This window comes from Danio rerio, chromosome 11 (assembly GCF_049306965.1).
Source record: "Danio rerio strain Tuebingen ecotype United States chromosome 11, GRCz12tu, whole genome shotgun sequence".
NCBI lineage: Eukaryota > Metazoa > Chordata > Actinopteri > Cypriniformes > Danionidae > Danio > Danio rerio.
Window position 1 is genome coordinate 34,289,122 of NC_133186.1, and position 24,669 is coordinate 34,313,790.

The following is a 24,669-nucleotide window of genomic DNA, read 5'->3' on the forward strand; positions in this document are numbered from 1 at the left end:
TGTTAGGACAAGGTGACTGCTCTAATGATGTTTCTTTCAGATAGCTTGTTCTGATTGCCCGAGTGTTCTTACACCTAGAAAAGTAGCCCTCATCAAACCAAAAGAGGAGTTATAGATTTCTAACAACCCTCTTCAACCACTAATGGTCCAAAAAGAAAAGAAAGCGAGCAAGGAGGAGAAATTTGGCTCTGCTCTTGCCACCCAGATTTTCTTGAAAACACCTGAAGTGTTGAGAGCATTGTCAAAAAAAAAAAAAAAAAAATAGAGAGAGAAACCTGGGGATAAAGTGGCTTAGTTAATGAGAGGTCTCTTTCACTCTTTCTGCTACAATTTACTCTACTTAGCGCTGTTTTCTTCCGGTTTGTCTATCTTACTTGTAAATGTCAGTTGATGCATTGTTGCCCATCATGGGTGCTCGACTTTATTATCACTTGTAAAAATTCTATTCAATTTTTACCAATTGCCATTTTCCCAATGCTGTCATTTTTGATGCATGTTTATTGTATTGATAGGATGTGCATTTACATTTTCATCTTAATTCAACTTCCGGATATGGGTGTTGTTTTTTTATTTTTTCATCTGATTGATAAATGAAAAAGGACTTCATTGTAAAGGTGCTGTATGTAAGTTTTTGACTGTTCTAAAGCATAAAAATACCATAATACAGTATGTTTGCAGATATTTCAGAAACACGCTAAGTGAACATTCTTGTTTATCTGAAAAAGTCAGACATTCAAGTTCCGGAACGTCTGTCTTTGTTTTGGTTCCTTTAACCTGCGCACTGCCACTTTAGCCAGTTATATTTCAGCACCCAGGTTTGCCTTGGTGGAAACCTGTAATGTAAACTTGACAGTTCTTCATTTCCTCTTTAAATGTAGATGCTGAATCACTGATATGTGTTGGTTTTAGTCACAGTTCTAAAGTTCAATTTTATATGCTTTATTTTATTTTCAAGATCTGAGGTGAACTCTCTGCTGCTGCTTTCAGTAGTATGGCAATAAATGTCATGTGAAATGTCATTCAAACTCACATTATTAGCATTTAGCACTGAATAAAGCACATGAGGTGTACCTGAGGTGATCATTGTCAGTTTTCTGTTGTTCAGCTGCAAGAAATAGAAGCTGTTTTTAAAATATAAATTTCAGATGTTGGCTGGAACAAAATTTGAAATATTTGAAAAATATTCCTTCTATTGCATGCCTTTGCTTTTATGTAGAAGACGGTTTAAATAAGCCTTAAATCAGCCTTCAGGCTTGATAGTTAGGTTTACTTCTGTTGATGTTGTCAATCTGGCAACTTGCGTTGCATGTGATTTGAGCCAGGTGTGCAATACCTAGTTCAACCACTGGGTGTCAAACAAGCATATTTAATACCAGTAGAGTAACTAATATGAACTTTTGGAAAAGCTGGGGTTATGAAACACCAGTGTTGATAATGTTGAGTAATATGTTGTTTAATATGGATTCATCCAGCTTCAGTGTTTTTCATTTGAGATGGATCAGTCAGTTGTTTTGTTCTTGCAGGAAGTGGGAGTCTTGACCACCTGACAGGCATCTTGGTTTCTCAGTATAAGTATCAGGCCCTTCTGGCAAAGAGCCTGATACCTTCAGCGTGTAAATTGAAGCTTGGTTATCATTAGACTTTCCAACAAGACAATGATCCCAAGCATATATCCAAGTCTACCAGCGCTTGGTTCAGGGACGGATCTCAGAATGTCCTTGAGTGGCCATCTTTGCCTCCGGATTTAAATCCCATTGAAAATCTTTGATGGGATTTGAAACAAGCAGTGGCAGCACAGAAAGCACAAAATGCCAGTGAGCTGGAAGCTTTTCACATGAGCAGTGGGCTAAAAGTCCAATAGAGAGGTGTCAGGATCCTCTGAACACTTGCCAGAAGCGTTTATTGGAGGTTATAAAGGGTAAGGGATGCTCCGCCAAATAGAGACATTTAGGGGTGAATAGTTTTGTACATGAACATTTGTACTGATGCAGCTTGTTTTTTTTTTTTTTTTAAGCATTCAAATGTCTGTTCATCGACTGTTTACTTAAGCATTAGCTTGGTAAATACCACTCCTTGGAATAGCTTGTAGGTCAAGAGAGTGAACGTTTTAAAAAGGTAATTCAGTTTAATGGTCACAAGTGACTCCTTGAATAAAACTGTCAAACATGTAATGCTTTTCTATGTGCGAGTAATACATTCTGAAATCTCTTTGGGTCAAAATAACTACTGAAGCATATATAAAAAATATGTGTTTATTCATGTAATAGAAAAAAAATGTTTTAAGTTTTGATCAGTTTAATTAATGCTTGCTGAATAAAAGTGTTAATTACTTTTAATACAGATAAATGTAATCCTCCACCTTTAGATTTTTCTCCCCGTGTGATATTTTGTAGGTTGTTAAATGTCATTTTAATGATTGCTTACATGGAATTTATTAATTCACTCATTTCTTGAATTAATATATAGACATATAGCCAAGCCTGAAATTATTTATACCCCTGGCAAATTCTGACCTAAAGTTACTTTTATATAACCTGGAATTTTTTGCTTTGATTGAAAATAACAAAGGCATCTCCCAAAAGATACATGTAGGATCGTTGTGGGGGGAAAAAAAAAAAAAAAAAAAAAAAAATATATATATATATATATATATGTATGTATGTATGTATATATACATATATATATATATATATATATATATGTGTATATATATATATATATATATATATATATATATATATATATATATATATATATATATACATATATATGTATGTATATATATATATATATATATATATATATATATATATATATATATATATATATATATATATATATATATATATATATATATATATATATATCAGCTTTTATTTACCTTTGAGCAAAAATGATCATTTTCAAAATAATTCATAATCTTCTCAATAATGAAAAAAATAATAATTATTGGCTATTACAACTGTTTATATTTTGGGGTTGTAATTGTACACAAAATTAAAGTTAAAGTTTTGATCAGTTTAATTAATCGTTGCTGAGTAAAAGTGTTAATTGCTTTAGATTAGATAAATTTTTCCCCCATATGATATTTTGTAGGTCGTTGTGATGTCATGTTTAATATTTGTTTACATGGAATTTAATAATTCATTCATTTATTGAATTTATATAAAAACATACAGTGAAGCCCGTAATTATTCATACTTCTGGCCAAATCTGGGCCCTATCATACACCCGGCGCAGTAAGATGTAAGATGTGCAGCTATACACAAATATATGTACACATGAAAGAAATTAAAGGATTAAAATTTTACAAAAACCTTTTATTTTCTACATAAATATAAAAACCACTGCCTCCATGCCTTCTTCAGGGGGCTTTTTCAGTTAATTCATGACAGCTTTCTTTTGTGTCAAGCTATTATTATTAGTAGTATTAATTATTATATGCATATTTATATTCATTTTAATGAAAACAAGTGTAGATTTATCCACCAGTCAAGTTTTGGAGACGTATGCACCACCAAACGGGGCAAAAGAACAGGATGTGTGTTTGCATATAACTCAGTTAACCACACTTCCTTATTATTGTTCATTTATTCAGTTGCTCGAAATTAAAACTAAAATTACAAATAGTTTTGAAATTGATTTGTTGAGCACAAAGATTTAATTAAATATGTAGGCTAATGATGTCTTCAAGTGTGTACAACACAGTTTCCTTACTTCATGAAAGTAAAGGAATAAAGTAGAGTAAAAGTAATATAAAGAGAAAGTAAAGAGGCAGAATGGAGGAGGCTGTTTAACTGTATTCTTGCTAGTGAATAGTTCAGTTTTTCCACGTACGAAGTCCGCCATGTAAATAGCAAATGCACCATGGTGCGACGCAACTGACTTTTAAAGGGAATAGGAGATAAGACTCTGATTGTATTAATGCACATTATGCTTAAAACACACGCATAACTCATTAAGCGACAAAGCACAACCCTCTTAGACCAGGCATCATGGTGCAGAGCATGTATTTTAGTCCTTAAAAAAAGCAAAAGTGGATTCCGACACACCCTTAATGTGTTTGCGCCATACAATTGCGCCTAGATCGGTAAAAAGAGCTCTCTGACTTACTTTTATTCAACCAGCAAGTTATTATGATTTTTTTAATCAATCTGGCTTGCCCTGAAAGATAATAAGACTATGTACAAGCGACATCACTGTGGGGAAAAAAAAATGTTTCTCCGCTTTTATTGACCTTTGAAGAAAAATGTGCATGTCCAAAATTATTCATACCCTTTTTAATAAGCAGTTATTGGCTATTACATATTACACACATATACAGTTGAAGTCAGAATAATTAGCAGTTTTAAGTTTTTTTAATACCCATTTTAAGGTCAGAATTATTAGCCCCTATAAGCTAATTTTTGTTTCGATAGCTTACAGAACAAACCATCATTATACAATAACTTGCCTGATTACCCTAACCTGCCTAGTTAACTTAATTAACTTAGTTAAGCCTCTAAATGTCACTTTAAGCTGTATAGAAGTGTCTTGAAAAATATATAGTCAAATATTTTTCAAATAAATTATTTATTAGAGATGAGTTATTAAAACTATCCGTCAAACAGAAATAATCCGTAAAATTACCAATCGTCAAACAGAAATTGGGAGAAAAAAATAAACAGGGCGGCTAATAATTCAGGGGGCTAATAATTCTGACAGAATTACTTTTTCACTAAAGTACAAAAAAAAAAAATGAATAATGAAAAACAAAACTTAAAATTAGAGACAGTGTATTAGACTTTCAAAGGTTAGCCCAGCCCTCTACTACACACTGTGTTATCTTTGTTTGTTGCACTGCTCTTGTGTTATTTGCCTTGCAGTGACAGCACATCTGAACTGACTGTATTAGTCATGGGAGATCATGATGAATTACACCCATTACATTACATACCATTACATGTGAATTACATACCATTAAACCCCTGTAAAAGAACCTACCTAAAGAGCTACCAAACATCAGTTTTATCTATTTCCATCAGACTTTACCTTCTTCCTCAATAGTCTGCTTTATTTTTCTTTTCTTTTTTTTTGTTTCTTCAGCAAGCAATGAAGGAGAACATAAGGAGAAAAGAGGCAGAGGAGAAACAGAGGAAAGCAAGGATAGCCAAAGAAAAAGCAGAACGAGAGAAAAAAGAGCGGCAGATGAAGAAGAAGCGACTGCTGGAGGTCAACACAGGTGAGATGTTTATCAGTCACTCGCTGAAAGTTTTCACAAGAGTGAGCTTTAGAAAAAACACTTTTGAAGGCGGATGAAACGAGTCCCTGCACACGTCCCTGCGAGCTTGTTTTAAACCGACAGAAGAGAGACACAAGTAAGAGCATCTGCATGTCCCGTTGTCAATCTGTTACCATGTGAACAGCCCATCGCCGTTATAATACCACACATGCAATGGAAATTCGGCACGGTGGCTTCAATGATGTGGAAGACGCCACTTTGTAGTGACTGTCAGTATAGAATCAAGCCGTTCTGCATTTACACACTACCCATAATGTTTGCACAGGCTTTTATACACAGCTATTTGAGCGAGCATCGACATAATAACGATGCGACGTAATGTATGATGATATTAGATATGTGATTAGATTACACACAGGTTCTGTGCGCTCACGAGACACACACACATGAAATGAGTTTATAATATATGTTGCCACTCGTGCGCTCGCCTCCTGCTGTTTGAGAAATGTGTGTGAGTGTGTGTAGTCAAACGCAGCGGGCTCCCAGTGTTGACTGGGATGAGTTTTGTGTCCGTATCAGGTTTCAAGCTGAGTCAATACAGCAGAAGAGCAGCCTGCAGTGCGTTCCTCATGCACTTAATACACACAAACACACACTTACAAATGATAATGTGGAGTCTGGTGCTGTCAGTGGTGAATGTTATGGTTGTGTAGTACAGTGAAAGGGGTAGGGGTTAAAAATAGGACTTAGTGGCAGTTATTCATTCATTCAAATTACTGTTAGCCAATTAATGTGACTACACAGGCTTCTAATACAGGGGTTTTCCTTCATAGACAATTATAAGACAGTTGCTCCCATCAAATGTTGGACCACTTCTGCCTTTTGACAAATCTTAGGCAGGCAGTCATGGCTACCAACAGACCCCAAGTAATGCTCATGCACCGGTCATTTATTTAATTACATTTAATGTTAGCATTTTTAAATAAGATCATGTTTTACTTTACTTTGTAAGATTACAAGTGGCAAAACATGATATTATTGAGATGCTACCTCATTTTGTGCAAAGAAAACCCCAATAATAGTAGTGGCCAGGTACAGTATGCTAAATATGTATAAATAAATAATAAATGGTCATTGAAACTACGTCTTTTAGATGGTCTGACTGAATTTAAAGGTGCATTAGGTGATTGTCTTCAGTATCACTTTTTGTTGTGCTGGTTAAGTGTCCTCACATTCCAATAATAATGATTAAAATAAATGTGTTTATATATAGTTTTATATTCAATTCAATACAGTTCATGTTTATTTCTATAGCGCTTTTACAATGTAGATTGTGTCAACGCAGTTTAACATAGAATATTGAAAATGGGTTGGTCCAGTTTTCAGAGCTGAAGTTCAAATTAGTTCAGTTCAGTGTGGTTTAATTTTTCACTGCTGAAAGTCCAAACACTGAATAGCAAATCCATTGATGCGCAGCTCCATAAGTCCCAAACCAAGCAAGCCTGTGGTGAGGAACAAACTTCACCAATTGATGAAAGTGAAGGAAAAAAAAAAAAAAACCTTGAGAGAAACCAGGCTCAGTTGGGCATGACCATTTCTCCTCTGGCCAAACTTCTTGTGAAGTGCTGTAGTCTGGATAGCAGAGGCTGGATAATACTATTATAAATGTATAATTCATTTTCTAGCTAATATTCTGGGTAAGACTAACTTCTGTTTATCCAATTAAAATTTGTTGCGCTGACAATTCCCGTAGTTCTGATAAGTAGCCTAAACTGTCTGTCAACAAATGTAGATTTGTACATCTGCGCAGCCCTTTATACAGATCCGCCGTTTGCACGCACAAGTGCGCCGTGTTCACATAGACAAGAGAGAGTGACAGCAGTAAAAAACGCTGAACCAAAAGTTTTTTAAATCCTGAATCAATAGTGGAGTTACTTTTGCCCGCTGGAGGATGACACCATGACTGAAGTATATCTTTTAGACAGGTAATGTTATGTTCTTAAACTATTTTAGTCACGCAAAGCTGATGTACAGTGGATTGTTTTTTTTTTTGTTTTTTTTTTGCGAATGGGTTGTATACACAGAAGTGTTGTTCAGCCATTGAAATCTCCTGGCGAAAGATGTGATGTGACTATTTTCAATTTCATAAGGGACCTTTTACAACATCGAAAATGTATTTTTTTTTTTTTAGTTTAACAACAAAATGTAAATATCGCTATTTCACCTAGCCTGTTGTACTGAGGTGAAGTTGTTTTTCACATCACATTAGTTCATTTTTGAACAATGACATCCTGTGACATGGTCCCTATATTGTTTACCATGCTACTTTGAATATTTGATCTGAAGTAGCATGTAAGTATGGCTTAGTAATAAGTGTAATTCCTGTCACCACTGGCCAAGTACTAAGCATCCAGTAGTCGCTTTAGGACAATGCCCGTGAGAGAGTGAGACCAGTGATCCTTGCATGCATGAAATATTGCACATCCTGACAAGTTCTGCTTGCTACACAACTGAAAGTGTGCTAGATATAGTACTGTTTTTCATTAGGAATTATGATATAATAAAGTACTATAACGTTTTCTAACTGGCAAATGATCTAGTGGGCTGTCTACTGTCACCCTTAAGGTGCACATTTGTGATTTCAGGGGGCGTGGCTTTGGACGGCAGGGGAGGGACTGTGTTTGTTAAAGATAAGTTAACGGTAGCATTTTGGCAGATGACCTACTGCACCTTTAGACAATAAATATGAATTAATAGCAAAGGCTGAATTGACTTAGGGCCCACATTAGATGTATTTGTCAAGCCCTCACAATAACAATAATAAAATGCTATTAAAATAATAATAGTAATGGTTTTTAGTCATTTATTCATGAAGGAAAGAAATAAACCATTGTGTATTGATAATGGTTCATATTATGGTCTATAATTGCCTGTTTGTTTACAAGAAAAAAAAATCTCTCCCACAGTATAGTTTTTCACTATAGCTTTCCATGGTTCATTGAGCCTCATAAAATAGAGTCTGACATCTAATATCAACCAATAAATATAGACTTTTAGTTTTCAAATATTAATATTTGTCAGTTATTGTGTTTCCTGGACTCTCATATGTCTGGCTTCAGAAGGGGAACTGATATCAGTCAGTAGTTTAGTTATCAAAAGGTGGTACAGTAAGGCAAGGTTTTTGTGCAGATGAAGGAATCTCTGGCCTTGTGTGACATGTTAATGCTGGCAGTGTATGTTTGTGTCTGCTTCACATAATTTTGCATTGTTGTACAACTCAATGAATTGCTTTGATTTTTATGTTGGCATGAAAATTGCATAGTAATAATATGGTGCATTTGATTTCATGCAGCACTGCACAAACCAATCAGCATCTGACTTGAAGCACTGTATGCTGATTACACTGTCAGCTTGTCATTGCATTTGTTCCCTCAAAAATGAAACACTTTATTTGACTAAAGTTTGCGTTTTAGTATTTTTAAGTATTTTCAAAGTCCTAATTTAGACCTTTTTGAGGTTAATTATATATGTAGGTGTGCATTTTTTTATTTTATTGTTTAATATATTTATTTATATATTTGTTTACAATTTTTGACCGTCAACATTTCATTTTGCTGTCATTACGTTGACATGACGTTGTGCCACAACAACTATTTAAGAGCACCTACAAATGCATACAAGTTTGTGTTTTTACAACCTTATCATGTTACATTGAATATGTTTTCATGGACACCAATAATCCGATTTTAAATACAATTAAGACATTACTCTAATTAGGAGTCTACCATGTAAACATTGATTTCTGATTACCTTAATCCGACTTAAGTCATAATCAAACTAAACAGAAATGGAATTAAGATGTGAAGTCTGATTTGACACATTATTAAAGTGCGATACAGTCATGTAAATACCTTAATCAAACTATTACCGTCGTGTAGGATTTTCGCCGCATTTTGCATCTTTTAAAAGAATTCAGCCAAAAGAAATTATGCAGTTAAAAATTGTCAGAAAAAGGATTAAACACTTTAATTTAAATGTATTTTTTATTTAATGTAGTTTGCTATGTCTGTAGGTTGTTTCTAAGTTTTTATGCAGATGCACTTCTCTACAGAATCATCCCAATCGATCTAAAAAGGATCAGTTCTTTTCAAATCGAAAGATTCAAGTTATCTGGTGAACTTGTAGTTATATTGCGATATAACAAATGACAAAATATCACAATGGTAGATTTTTCCAATATCGTGCTGGCCTAATAGGTACAGTATTTAAACCCAATAACCTATGATTATTTTTAATTAAGCATTTCATTGAAAAGTATTACTTTGTGTAAAATTCAAATAATAAAAAAATAACATCCACACTAATCTGAAATGAAGAGCTTAAATAGGGGATGCAGAAAATGTCTGGCTTGACAATTTTCCCAAATGCAGTCAGCAAAACTAAAATAAAAAAACTACAACAAATTCATTGCTTGTGCTTCAAAAATGGAAATATTTTGAGCTGTTTTAAAATCTTTAACATTGTAGCTTGATGTTTTGCTCGATACTGTCCATTCCACTGAGAACCGTTGATTTGAGTCAAGGGCTTTTGGAGGTAAGCTTTAAAAAAAAAGATGTTTGAGTTTGAGGAGATGTTTGACAGTTTGTGCGATGGTGAGAGAGATTTTGATCTGTTTAGAAGCATTAACCTCAGTTGAGATGAAGTCCGTTTTTTTTTTTTTAAAGGACAAAGGCTGAAGCTTGTCTGATTCAGCTTGATTCAGTTGAATTTATTTCTCTCTTTTTTGAAATTCCTTGAAGAGTTGCTGTCCTTCACTTTCATTTAAAACAAATCTTGCGGTTTAAGTCTGCAGCAGATCTTTAATAACCTTTCTTTGGGTTAATGTAGATTTCATAATATGTTTCATAACATAGTCAAACTGGTTCCTTTTGAGCCTGTGAGACTCAGCTCTGCGGGTTTGCTGATATGTCACGACTGTCTTTGTTCAACAGGGGGCACTACACACTGTCTGGGCAGTCGGCAGCTGCCTTGCTTATACATGTGGATAAACTGGAGTCGTACAGTTTCAGCTCTCTGCCTAACTCATGTGCTTCTCTGGTTATATTCTCAGAAAAGAGACTTTTTCTTCAGTTTAGACTTATTCTCTGTGTTAAATACTGTAGTCTCTCCATCGTAATACTATGCTTCTCTGAGCGTAACTCTTTTTGAACCAAAGAAGCCTTTGTTGGGGTTCAAGTACACTTTATTCTGCCACACAGTTCAGTTCAATTCAAGTTTATCATTATAGCGCTTTTCAATTTTTGTACACAGTATTGTGTTACAATCAAAAGCAGAAAAGTTAAAGAGTTGTTTATTGGACAGACATTATATAAACAAAGGTAACCTGCAGTTCATCCAAAATACTTGACTGGTTTTATTTGAATAGTCTGCTCTGTTATTTCTTTCCTTTGCATACAATTTAATTCATTCATCCATCCATCCATGCATCCATTTTTCTTCGGCTTATATGCAAATAAAGATTTTTATTAGTTTATGAGTAGATTTTGGTAATATATTTTGGTGCATTTAAACCAGGGGTCACCAATCTTGTTCCTAGAGGTCCAGTGCCCTGCAGGGTTTAGCTCCAACTTGCCTCAACACACCTGCCTGGGTGTTTCAAGTATACCTAGTAAGCACTTAATTAGCTTGTTCAGGTGTGTTTGATTAGGGTTGGAGCTAAAATCTGCAGGACACCGGACCTCCAGGAACAAGTTTGGGGATCCCCGATTTAAACAAAAGAGATTTATTAAACAGAAATATTTATTAAAATAATATTTTTGTCACAGAACATCTTTAAAAAATGAAAGATAATACATTTCAATTTATGCAAAATTGTTAAAAAAAACTTACAAGCTACAAAATTTTAACAAAATTGTATAATTTTTTTTGCTTCTTAATTTGAAAATGAAAATGTATGAATGAATGCTATATTATTACATACCAATATTCTTTTCTAAGTAAAAAAACAAACACTCAGCATATTTCCTATATCTGTTCTGTGCTTTTATGATCATGGTTATAGAGCAATAAATATGGTTAATCACAGGCTTTGAAAACTTGTTCAAGTTATTTAAATAATTATTTTTTTTAAATCCATATCACTCTTCCTCATTTCTGAAGTGCCCTGTGGGTACCTCCTGCCTTATTTGTGTCCACTCTCTATCTCTCTCCTTTTCTTATCCTTTCATCATCAATCAAACACCAGCAGCGTCCTCCTACAAGCATGGTCTACTCCAATCCAGAACATGCAGGCTCTTATAACACAGGACCAGTCTCTCTCTCTCTCTCTCTCTCTCTCTCTCTCTCTCTCTCTCTCTCTCTCTCTCTCTCTTCTCTCTCTCTCTCTCTCTCTCTCTCAAATTCAAATTCAAAGAGCTTTATTGGCATGACTGTAAAACAAATCACAATGTTGCCAAAGCAATAACAAAATACAGAACATTCATATAGATAAAAGAAATATAAGTAATAATAAACAAACACATATACATATCGTTATATTACACATATATGTTGTCACAATAAACAAGTTAATAAAAAAAAAAGATTAACAAAAGTATATAATAATAAATGGTAAGGACAGAGAGCTTTAATAAGGGATGAGGGGGTTCAGCCTTTTTCTCTCATATGGTGGCATGAGGACACGTACTGTGCTGCTAGGTGGAGACACTTTTCATTTTCTCCCAAAATATAATGGAGTTTCTCCGTATTTGTGGCTTGCTGGAATTGTGGTAGAATCAGAGACATTTGTGTGAAGTAAGCTTCTCTGATGCTCTGATATTTGCTGCAGTGAGTAAGGAAATGCAGCTCATCCTCCACAACTCCAGCAGAGCAGTGTGGGCTCTCTCTCTCTCTCTCTCTCTCTCTCTCTCTCTCTGTGTCCGCCATTCCGCTTGCACTCTGGCATGAGTGTCGGAGCCACAGGTGGAGGAGTGTGTGCTGATTCCGAAAGAAAAAAAGCGAGATACATGAGGTGAAGAGCGTGTAAATGAGTGAGTTAGTGTATGTGTGTTGAGCAGGCTCTGGCAGTCTCCCAGCTGGTCTGAGTGTGTATAAACGTGGCTCTTTCAGGAGGCCTCAGGTGTCTCTTCAGCTAATACCGCTTCTGTCCAGTCAACCAGTGCGGCTGCAGTCTCTCGTCCACAGATGCTGAGCCTAGTAGCGGCCTTTTCTGCCCTGCAGCTCCCCAGCGGGTGCTAATCGCTGATAGCGGAGGAATTAGCATGGAGCCAAAGAAGAACAGTGTTTTTTTTTTTTTTTTTTTTACATTGGGAACTGGGAAAATTCTTCTTGTGTCCATGATTTTGGTCATCCAGCTACTCAAATGCCTAACTACTACCTGCCAGAGATAATTGCATCAGTGTGGCATTTTTCCTGTGCTGTTTTGTTATTGTAGACCTGTTGTCGTAAATGCCATCACTTACTCCATGACCCCAGTATGGCTTTTCAGGTCAGTTCGATGTAGAAAGAACTTCTAAAATGCGCGCGCTCACACACACACGCACACACACGCACACACGTGCATATAGTGGATTTTATTTTTGCTGCCACACTTTGTTTTTATAGTATGTGTTATTCCAATTGAATTCACCCTTCAGTCTAGTTAGTGTTTAGCATGTGTGCATTCATTAGGCCATTGTTTAAAACAAAACTGCTTGAGTGGCCAAGTTTACATTGGCTCAAAACAAAGCTGCAGTAAATTACACGACGTGAGGAACATGACAATACTGGAGTGTGGCACTGAACACATTATAATCACTAAAGCTGTTACTGATTGCAGGTTTGCACAGTTTCAGTCAACGGTCATAAAGTTCAGCACAATAATCAAAGCTGTTTATACCACACAATCCATGATGTTTCCTTAACTTCACACACGTTTACACTGCGACAAACATCAAGTTTCATATTAAAAAGTTTGTTCTATTTTTTCAAATATACAATAATATGCAATGTTAAAAATTATAGTATTATTTTCTTTAGTTATTCATGTAATGCAGGGGTGTCCAAACTCGGTCCTGGAGGGTCTGTGGCCTGCAGATTTTATCTCCAACTTGCCTCAGCACACCTGCAAGGATGTTTAGAAAGCCTAGTAAGAGCTTGATTAGCTAGCCCAGGTGTGTTTGATTGGGGTTGGAGCTAAACTTTGCTGGACACCGGCCCTCCAGGACCGAGTTTAGACATGCCTGATGTAATGTATTTTTCCAGTGTTGAATGATCCTTCAAAAAATTACAATATGCTGATTTGCAGTGTTGGGTAAGTTACTTTTAAAAAGTAATAGATTACAAATTACTGACCACTACTGGAAAATTGTTATCTGATTACATTACTAGTTACTTCATGTAAAAAGTAATCAGATTACTAATTACTTTGAAGTTACTTTTAAAACATATAAAGATATACCTATAAAAATACAAAATAATCTGCAGCTCTTTCGGTAATTTAATATTCTCTGAGAAACATTACAATGGACTTAACACAGCAGCTTGACATATTAAAAGGACTTAGAGTTCTGCCGAAACTTAAAATTCTCTCATCATTCACTTGTTCCAAACCTGTTTGTCTTTTTTTTTTTAAACAAAAGAAGACATTAGAAGAAAACTGTATATCTGTAACCATGTTATTTTTTTATTTGTATTTTAGTATTACTTTTACACATGTATATTTCCTCATATTTTTAATACCAGTTTTTATTTGTATTTTATTTTATTGTATAGCACTTTTGATCAACTATGGTTGTGTAAAATTAAATTTAGCCTGTTTAGGCTTAGTTGGATCGCTGTGTTTTTGGGCGCCTGTGTTCTATTTGGCGACAAGTTGTCATACAATTCTTTCTATTCAAGTCCTTGAACAAATTGCTGCTCGAGTTAAAAGCAGTTGAAAGTTCTTTAGAGACTGGACATAGACTGCATTTCACAGCAATATATTTTGTTTTTCTGCTTAATGAAATCAAAGTAATGTCTGTATTTCCACTTGAAGAAGCAACCACTTTCATCAAAGCCATTTCGCGTTTTCCAGCAATTTAAAATCACATGCTTATTAACCGACGTCGTAGCAAAAAACATGAATTTAAAAAAAATAAATAAATAAATTTCTTCTAAAACTGTATTTTAAACATAATTACATTGACTTTAGTAACTGTAATCAAATTACACAAATTTAAAATGTAATCCACTGCATTATGGCTTTCCTCAAAAATGTAATTAGAATACAGTAAAGCATTAAGCCTGGTTTATACTTGACATGCAAGCGGCGAATGTAACGTTACCGCTGTGTTCAAGGAGGTTCGCTTTGGGTGTGCGCGACATGATTTCGGCTGCCGGAGAGCACAATTTTTTTTTTTAAAACTCGAGCAAACAGTTTGCATAAAGAAATCTTTATAATCAGTCCATGCAAGATCATTGGGATAACTAGATGACCAATAATTTTTGGCTAAAACAAATTATTTCTTTGATAACTTGAAAAAATATTTAAACCTCTCGGTTTACAATATACAGAATTTTCTAGGCTTTATTGGTGATAATGGACAGGAATGTTGGACCATTATTGCCTTTTTAGCATAAGTAGAGGAAAAAAACTAGCCAGACAGTAAAGTCAATTGTGGAGCGGGCAAAATCTAAGAATAATATCTTGCCATAATAAAAATATATTTTATTTAAACATAAACTTTAATGAGTACTGTCAGAGATATAAACAAAAATAAGTGATGCATCAAATTTTGATTTAAAAAAATCATGAATGGTTATAAAAATCCTTATAATCATTAAAATAAGTTATAAAAATAATTAGTTTATAAATCTTGAATGATAGTAATGATAAAACGTAGTTCCCTGTTTTTCCATCTAACTGTACAGTGTTTTTTTTTGACCACCCCGTTTCGTTTTAAAGAATATCTACTAACGCGTCAAGTATACAAGCCTCATCCGTTTTGTGAGGTGTGCGCTCTGTCAGCAGAGGTCCGCAACGTGGCACCAGGTGAAAATGATAAATTAGGCTTTACATCCAACTTTGCTGATTTGCTGCTCAAAAGTGTTTTATAATCGTTGAAAGCATCTGAACTGTTTTTTTTCCTCATCTGCACTCTCTTAATTATTTTATGTATCCTTGCAGAATATTTATTATTTATTATTACAAATATATACAAAAAAATAGTTTGTGTGGAAATGTTCTTAAAAATCCTTATGGCAAAAATACTTTATATATATATATATATATATATATATATATATATATATATATATATATATATATATATATATATATATATATATATATATATATATATATATATATATATATATGGATGGATGGATGGAAGGATAGATAGATAGATACAATTAATTAAATTGATAAAATTAATTAAATTAATTCATTAATTCTGTTGCCATTTTTTTTTAGTATTTGTCCAAGAAAGCACCAGGTTATATAAGGTAAATGTATATGTTAAGCTTGAGTTTAATGGTACAGTAGGTTCAGTGTAAGTACAAAGCTGTTATCCATTTATACTGGCCTGTAAAACAAATCACTGATATATTTGGATTAATTGTGCTGCCCTAAGTGGGAAGGAAAATACAGCATTTTTTAAAGCACCCATCCTGGCTCAGGTGCAGCAGGAGACTCGGATAGAGGGGCGACATCAAAGAGCTTCTCAGAGAATGTCGCCTTCAAAGAGAGACCATCCTCTGCTTCCTCTTCCCCCGTCTGCTTTCTATCACAAATCTCTTTCACACCAATTAGTTTCTAATCATGTTCCTCTTTATCTCTCTTTTCTTTCCCGCACTCCGGCTCAGAGCTCTGATGTCTCTCTGACATCCGTGTGCTGGAAGTGAGTGTGTGCGCGTGTGTCTGTGTGCCGCTCTTTAACACACAAGGATGCACTAAGCGCAGTGTGTGCACTGCTTTGGAAAAGAGAGCGAATGGCTGGTTTTTATTCAAAAATAATAACAATTCTCCCCGTCTCCCTCTCTTTATCTCTCACTCAGAGTTTTTGATGATGCCTGTCTCCCTTCTGAAGTCAGACAGCACAAATAGGCTCTTTTGTGTTTCCAGGTTACCGTTGCCACTTCTCCTGTTCGTCTCCACGGAGGCTGTCAATTAAAGCACGGTGGTAATCCGTACCGCCCCAGTGAGAGAGGCGACGCTCTGTACGTGTTAGGGTTAGCGTAAGCGAGCCGCACTTTGGTGGGTGGTAGGATGCGAGACGGAGAAAAAATATAATAAATTGGTTTGGCACTGTTAGCAGGAGAGGAAGCTGTGCACTAGTTTCCTCTGAATGTTTTGGAGCCACACACACACACGGGGAGAGATAGAGAGAAAGCGATGATTCAAAACCAGACCCGTGGAGTAGTGGGAACTGCATGAACATGTTTTCAGAGAGAGGGGAGGGTCTCGCTGCTTGTTGAAAGCAACCGACTAGACATCTAACAGAATTAGGCCACATATCCATAGACACAGAGCAAAACACAGTCGCCCGTGCTATTCCTAATTCCAATAAGTGATGTAAAAACCCAACGTTCCGGCTACTCTGTCCCAGATATCGGCTTTCCTCCAGGAGGAAGCCACAGGGGGGCTTCCAGCTCCCCGGAGCTCAGAAACGAGCTGATGAAACCGACTCTGAACCCTACTGCAGCCTATGGAAAGCAGTGTGTAGTGTACTGAATCAGACAGATGCAGTCAACGATTTAAAAAGAAATCAAGCCACACAAAGAGTCTGGAATTTAACAGGCTTCTGTTGATTTTCACACGACAAGTGTGGCGCGACAAATAATTTGTGTTTGACTGATATCACAGTCTGTCAGATGTTTAATATTCAGCCATGGGCGAATGATTCGGGAGGACTGGAATTTCAGATTTAACTAAAAATGATTTAAATAAAGGAGTTGTTATAGCTTGCTAATTTGTCAAGATGCAACTTGTTTGTGCAGTCTTGTGCACAAATACAAAATTAATATATTATAATATATGTCTTAACATGACACTTTCTTTTAAAGTGTTCTAATTTTGTTTAAAACCATTAAATTAGACTGCGCCAGTGGCGTAGTTGTGCGTTGTAGTATGTCTAGACATGCTCTCCGATGCTCACCGCAACCGTGGATCATTGCCGCCTTGACATCCTATGCCGATCCTTCCCCTCTCTCTGCTCCCCACACTTTCCTGTCAATACTCTCTACTGTCTTGTCCATTAAACGTAAAAACTCAGATAAAAATATATACAAAAAAACATTAAACTATAAAGATGTCACGATAAACAGTGCAAGAAAAATTTTATTTTGTTTTTACATTAATTAAGGCTGTTGCACGTATTTGTGAAACCATGATAATTAGCCAACAATGTAATGTGTATTTATATAGCACATTTATCTTGTATTGACACACAAAAGTGCTTCACAATCATGAGAGGGAGGTGTCTCTCCACATCACTACCAATGTGCAGCATCCACTTAGATGGTGCGAAGGCAGCCACAGGACAATGGCGTCAGTGCGCTCACCACACACCATCTATAAGTGGAAACGGAGAGACAGTGATAGGGCCAATTAGGTGGATAGGGTAGATTGTAAGGCCATGATGGGTAAGGACTAATGGAGAGAATTTGGCCAGGACAATGAGGTTACACCCCTAGACTTTATGAGAAGTTCCATGTTTTTTTTTTTTGTTTTTTTTTTTTTTTAATGACCACAGAGAGTCAGGACCTCGGTTTAATGTCTCATCTGAAAGACGGCGCTCACTGACAGTATTGTGTCCCCTTTACTATACTGGCGTGTTAGGACTCACACAGACCACATGTTGAACACCCCCTGCTAGCCTCACTAACACATCCAACAACAACCTAGCTGTCCCATGTGGTCTCCTGTTCAGGTAATGCTTAGCTTTAGAGAGTTATCGCTCTTGGGCTGCAGGGTGATATGGCATACAATTATTTGTTGAATATATAATCCAGTGTTAGTGCTATGGAGCACTAAACACAAATTAAATGTATTGCATTCATACTCGATGCCTGAAGTATCCACCCTCATACAGAAAACCCATAAGCAGTACTCGGGGAAGTCATTAAAATGTATGACTTGCCAGAAAATCCCATATAAAAGCAAAGATATCTAGATATTGGTGTAACTGAAGAAAAAATGCATATAGAAATGTTTTGACTGATGAAACCTGAAAAGAATCAATACAAAAGTGCAACAGCACACTGCAAAGAATGACAAATCATGTAAAAAAGGTTGTTGTTTATTTAATCAACATTTTTTAGTTCTAAATTGAATTTAATAATTTTAATCCATTTGACTAATACTGCCTGTTAATATTATGAAGCAATATAACTGCAATATAGCATTTCTGAGGGCCTACTCTGCTCTGATTGGTCATTTGGCCTAGTCTGTCATCATGATTTTAACAACGCAATCTCACAGCAATTCATACATTTTTGATTTACTGGCCAATTTGTATGAATTCCTTCGATGTAATTGGTACGTTTTGCTCATCACCCAGTGACGGTTGGGGTTAGGGGTGGGGTAGGGTGCCACGCCTACTTTTTAAAATTTTACATTTTCATACAACTGAACTCGTACAAATTAGCCACTAAACTGACAAAATGTAAAATACCACTTTTTTACCACTTACAGCTTGTGTCAGAAACCAAACACCTATCACTATATATGAACTTAGGCTCCAGCGGCTTTTCAGCACTCGGATTCACAATAATTTGAACAGTAAAGATGGCACTGGTTTCATTGCATCAGTTTGAGTCCTCATCCTTTAAAAGTGCATGCAAATTAGATTTGTGTTTGCAGCCAGAAAACAGCATCTTCTTGACACATCTACAAGACGAACCAAATTCGTCCAGGCTTCAGCTATTGAGTTTGAGGGTGAGTCAAAGTAGATATTGTTTGCAGACAGTCAACGAAGACTATAGGCTGACGTTATGCAAATTTGTTACAAACCATTTGGGCAGGAAATAAGACTGAATTACTGACAACTAGTGTCAGGCCTATCCAATCTAGTATCGCTGTCAGTAAGTCCAATTTTGTTTCCTATCAAGTCAAGTATTGTGCAGTGTTGTTCCTTTAAAAACAGCTTGTTTGCAACGGCTGCATCACATTAGCAGGATGCTTTTATTTAAACTATCAGAAGGTGTGTGCGTGTTATCAGTTTGTGTTCTCTGGGAATCTAACTTGCTTCACAAATATTATATACTGTTAATTTATACAATACATTGAACCTTCCAGGCCTCAGGTTGAGTTTATGCATGAGACGTTTTTTCTTTATCTTTCACCGACGTTTGCTCCTTTCTTTGAGAATAGCAAAAAATATCTGACCTTTACGCTCCAGTAAAGGTTTAATAATCAGAATATGCACCTGACAAATCAGATTAGCAGGTGGCATTTTGTCAAAGCCAGGGCTGACAGACAGCTGAGCAAATGTGCTCTTTGTATCTGTTCAGGAGAATGTGATGCGAACGACGAGAACAAGAAAAGAGGGTTGATGAAAGATTATAGGGGAGGTAATTGCTGTCTTCATTATTTGTCATCTCTCTTTCACCCTCTTCAGATAAACATGAGAGAGAACGGACGTGAACTGTGAGCGCTTCTAGATACGTCAGGAGCGATTTCGCCGTTCTGTCATTATCACTCATCTTGGATAGACACCTGTCCAGCCCTTTTACACACTCTTGTTTGATCTCAGTTCAGCGAACATCATGTGTGTTTCCGTCATCCGTATGAAACCAGCGGCTCATATAATCTGAGCTGGACTGAAGTGTTGCTTCTACTTTAAATGGCCTTCTATGCCAATTATAGCATGTGCTCATAAAATGTGCCTGTATAACGATTAAGAGCAAATACATCTAAAGGCCTTCCACTTTTGTAGCAGCAGGGCTTCAGCAGATGTGTGTACCATTTGACCTCCATAAGAATAGCGTCACAGATGGCGTCACGGAACAGCAGGTTCATTGGATGTTAGCTGAATGCAACATACAATGGAAAGCAAAACATTATGCATGACTTCTCAGAATGTTCTTTCATCAAATATACTGATTGAATGCTAATTTATATGTTTGTAATATTTGAATTAGGGCTGAATAATCAGAATTAGAATCTTTTTTGTCATCTTACAAAATACAGCGAAATTTATGTTTGCCCTTGCCTTCAGTGTATTCGTTATAGTCTAAAACACAACAATAATAACAAGAAGAGATAAAAAAATTAAAAAGACAGCAACAATAATAATAATAATATTAATAATGATAATATTATTTGTGCATAGAAATTTTTAGCAGCTTTCAAGTCAAAAAGTAAGTAAAATATTGGCCAGAAAATCATGGCTGACATTTTACCGACATAATATACCAACATAAAATCGCATTTGTGATTTAGCAAAAGCTGTGATTGTCTTGCACATCTTATGAGGAAAGTACGGTGATGTGATCAGTAGTAAATTTCCTCAAAAGGCCAAAGTGCGCTCTCTCTTTTGAGTCGCACAGTAAAAACCAAATATGCCTAGAATAAATGTATGATGAATAAGAAATAAATGTTTTCATTTGATTCAACGAGATTGATAAACACATGACCACAAATGGCTAACGAATTCTTTTTATTATAATTTTCATTAAAACGTGATGATGCAACACATTTGCCTAATTTTTTCATTTATTTGTAAATTAAGTACTGTATATATTAAATTCAATTCAATTAATCAATTTAGCTCAGTTCAGTGTGGTTTGAAATCATTACTGAAAGTCCAAACACTGAAGAGCAAATTCATCGATGCGTAGCTCTACAGATCCTGAACCATGCAAGCCAGTGGCGACAGCGGAGAGGGGAAAAAAAAATACTTCACTAATAGGAGAGTGAAGAAAAAAAAACCTTGAGAGAACCAGACTCAGTTTTATTAAATTCATTAATTTAATATTTTATTAAATTAAGTTTGAATTAGAGCTTTAATTACATTTATAATAGTGCTTATATTATTATTATTATTATTATTTATTTATTTTTTAACATTTGTGTTAGTGTTACCAAAGCATTTGAAGTTTATTTAAAATATGGAAAAGATAATTACATAAAGTAATAAAGTGTACAATAAATGACAGAAAAAAGCATAAATACGATCTAAAAGAAAAAAAGTACCCAATGTCCAATAATAATAATAATGATAATAAATATTTTTTGGTTTACTGCTTACATTTACACATTTCAAACATCAATCTATAGGGTTTTATGTTTAAGCCCTGTCACCCTTTCTCTGTCTTTCTTTCCTGCTGGAGTGCTTCTATTCACTCTCTTTTGTATTTATGAAAGAGGGAGAACAAGAAGAGAGGCAACAGCAATCAAGCCAAATGCCTTTTCCTTTCCTGGCTAAATCACACCATATCCTTCCCTCTCACACCTCCTCTCTCTTCTTCACTCAGCTCTTTATTAAAGCCATCCTCCATCCCTCTCTCCTCCATCAGAGACCCAGCAGGCTACCTCCTATCACTTATCACTCTTTCGGGTTCACTCTCTTGCTCTCCATTTCCCTTAAATCACACCCTCTCGCTGTCAGTCCATCCGTTCATTCATTCTGCAACCCAGCTATCTTTCTGGAAAAAACAGAAGAAACATGCCACCTGGAAACCTCTGTGCTAATATCATTTATCCCAATATATCCACCTTTTTTGTAGTCCCCATAATGCATTGTGTGAATAATGGAAGTACTGTAGGTTCCATTTATATCGTAAACAATCAGTTGTGTGTAAAAAAAAAAAAAAAAAAAAAAAACTCAAGTTTCTCTATTTGAGATTTTAACAGGTTTGTGTGTTTAGTATCAGTTAAGACAATGTTAGCACCTGTCAGCTCTAATTGTGGATAAACCTGGATAATTCTGAGCTTTTGTCAGCTAGCCGAGTGATGATGCGTTGGTTTTTATTATTATTCATAGCTGACTTTCCTTATCCTATGAGAAGACCCTGCTTCTTAATTATTCATGACAGCGGATGCTTTTCGAAGCTGTGAGACCGCAGCTGCGCACGTCACGCAGTATTTAGCCATTCACGAAGTTTCATATGTGTGTTTCCATGATCCATGGGGCTTGTTGCATGTTTTCCCCACAATGCTGTCAGAACCGATACAGCAATGCTGTTTGTGTGTAGCAAGCATTTTTGTTGTGAGACCTGTATAAGAATTGGAGAATGGCAGACTTTGTCTTTTATAAGTTGAGTTTGTGGCCATTCAGACACATGGCCTATCTGTGTATCTTCCAGATTACTGGCAAGGTTAATAGTTAGAGTAGATTGGTCATTGAAAATATACTGTTTATTGTTTTTTTATTACTGTTTTATTCTTAAATGTTGATTGTTGAATGTACAATTTATCCTCATCTATTATTATTTTTATTGATATAAATGAATAATATGATATATCGAGTAACAATAAGATATATTTTATAATATAATATAAAATTTATATTTGTATTTATTTATTTATTATATATATATATATATATATATATATATATATATATATATATATATATATATATATATATATGTGTGTGTGTGTGTGTGTGTGTGTGTGTGTGTGTGTGTGTGTRTATATATATATATATATATATATATATATATATATATATATATATATATATATATATATATATATATATATATATATATATATAATTTTTATTACAACTACTATTTACTGTTTACTGTGTTTTTTGGGTTTTTTTTTTATTGTACATGTATGTTATTTTTTATGGAAACTTTATAAATGCTTTGGCAATACGTTTGTAACATTTGTCATGCCAATAAAGCAATTATTGAATTGAATTGATAGGGCAAGAGACCTGTTTTACTGCTATCCACTTTGTCTGCATTCCGACACGGGTATTTAGGAGAAGAGATGTCCTCCTCATTCATAGTGTTTATATAAACATGATTATCTTGATGATATTATAAATTATAGTTATTCATTCGTCCGTTCGTCCGTTTGTCCATTCGTTCGTTCATTTGTTCGTTCTCCTTTGGTTTAGTCTCTATTTCAGAGGTCACCACTTATGTGTATATACTGTATTATGTTCCGAATCGTATATGCAGCAGTGCATTGAATTACTTAATGTTTATTTCTTTGCATTTTAATTTTGTAAACTATAAAATCATGCTGTAAAATCATCATCTCCTCACACTTAGTGTCTGATGTTGTTTGCCAACTGACATGTGTTTGCTCCCCTCTTTTTCCCCTCCTCTGCCAGCCACACCCACTCCTCCCTCTGCTCCCAGAGCTCCACAGCCATCATGTAGCATTTTTTAAGGTAGACTTGAAATGAATGAGGGGGGTTTCATGAAGTTTAATTTTCCTCGGTTCATCCATCAAATAATAAAAGGCAACCTAGTTGAATTATCAAATTACTTTCGGCAGAACACAAATACTTAAAACTACCACATTGTTGAATATTACTTGAATAACGATTTGTTATTACCTTCATCAATTGATGAAGTTTATTCCTCACCACTGGCTTGCTTGGTTTGGGACTTGTGGAGCTGCACATCGATGGATTTGCCCTTCAGTGTTTGGACTTTCAGCATTGAAATTCATACCACATGGAACTGAACTGAACTAAACTTAACTTCAACTCTGAAAACTGAACTGACACATTTTCAATTTACCAGGACTTCTATGTTTAGCTGCATTGACACAATCTACACTGTAAAAGCGCTATAGAATTAAATATGAATTGAATTGAATACTGTAATGTTGGGAATATAAAATGATGAAATAATCAGAGCTTTCTCTATAGATATGTTTGTGAAACTAATGGCATGTAAAAATACCAAACGTATTATTATTTTCATGATGGATATAAGATAAAGCACTAAACAAAATGCAGCTCTCATTAGTTGTGTGCTGGAAAACAAATTTGTTCCAGTTCTTTTGAATAGAAGTTCCAACATCCATAAGCACAGCCCATAATTTGAAATGCAATAGTCACATACAGAAAGTAGTGGATGTCTACTTTCAATTCCTTTTGCTCGTTCTTTGTTCGTGGAAAGAAGGACACATATTCTAAGCATGAACCTTAAATTGTGTTGGTTCAAGGCAAAATGTAATTAGTCAGGTCTGATTGAACAGTAGGTGTGTGTGTGGGTGTAGTGAAGAGTCTTTCTCTCACACACAAGCACACACGCATTCGAATGCAGTCGGAAATTCATCTGCTTTACCATGATTACATCTCTTTCCTTAATCCCCCACTCAATAGCCTGTTACTAGTCATTATTTCTCCCCTCTCTGCCTTTTTAAGTATTCCTCTCTAGTTTCCGTGCAGCTCTCTTATCGAGCGTGTTTTCAGTAGTAGTAGTAGCGCTGCACCTTTATATCTTTTCACACCTGTCTGTTAGCACCTGTCTGTCTGGCTGTCTGTCTGAGAGCGCTGGCTTTCTGAAGCGTT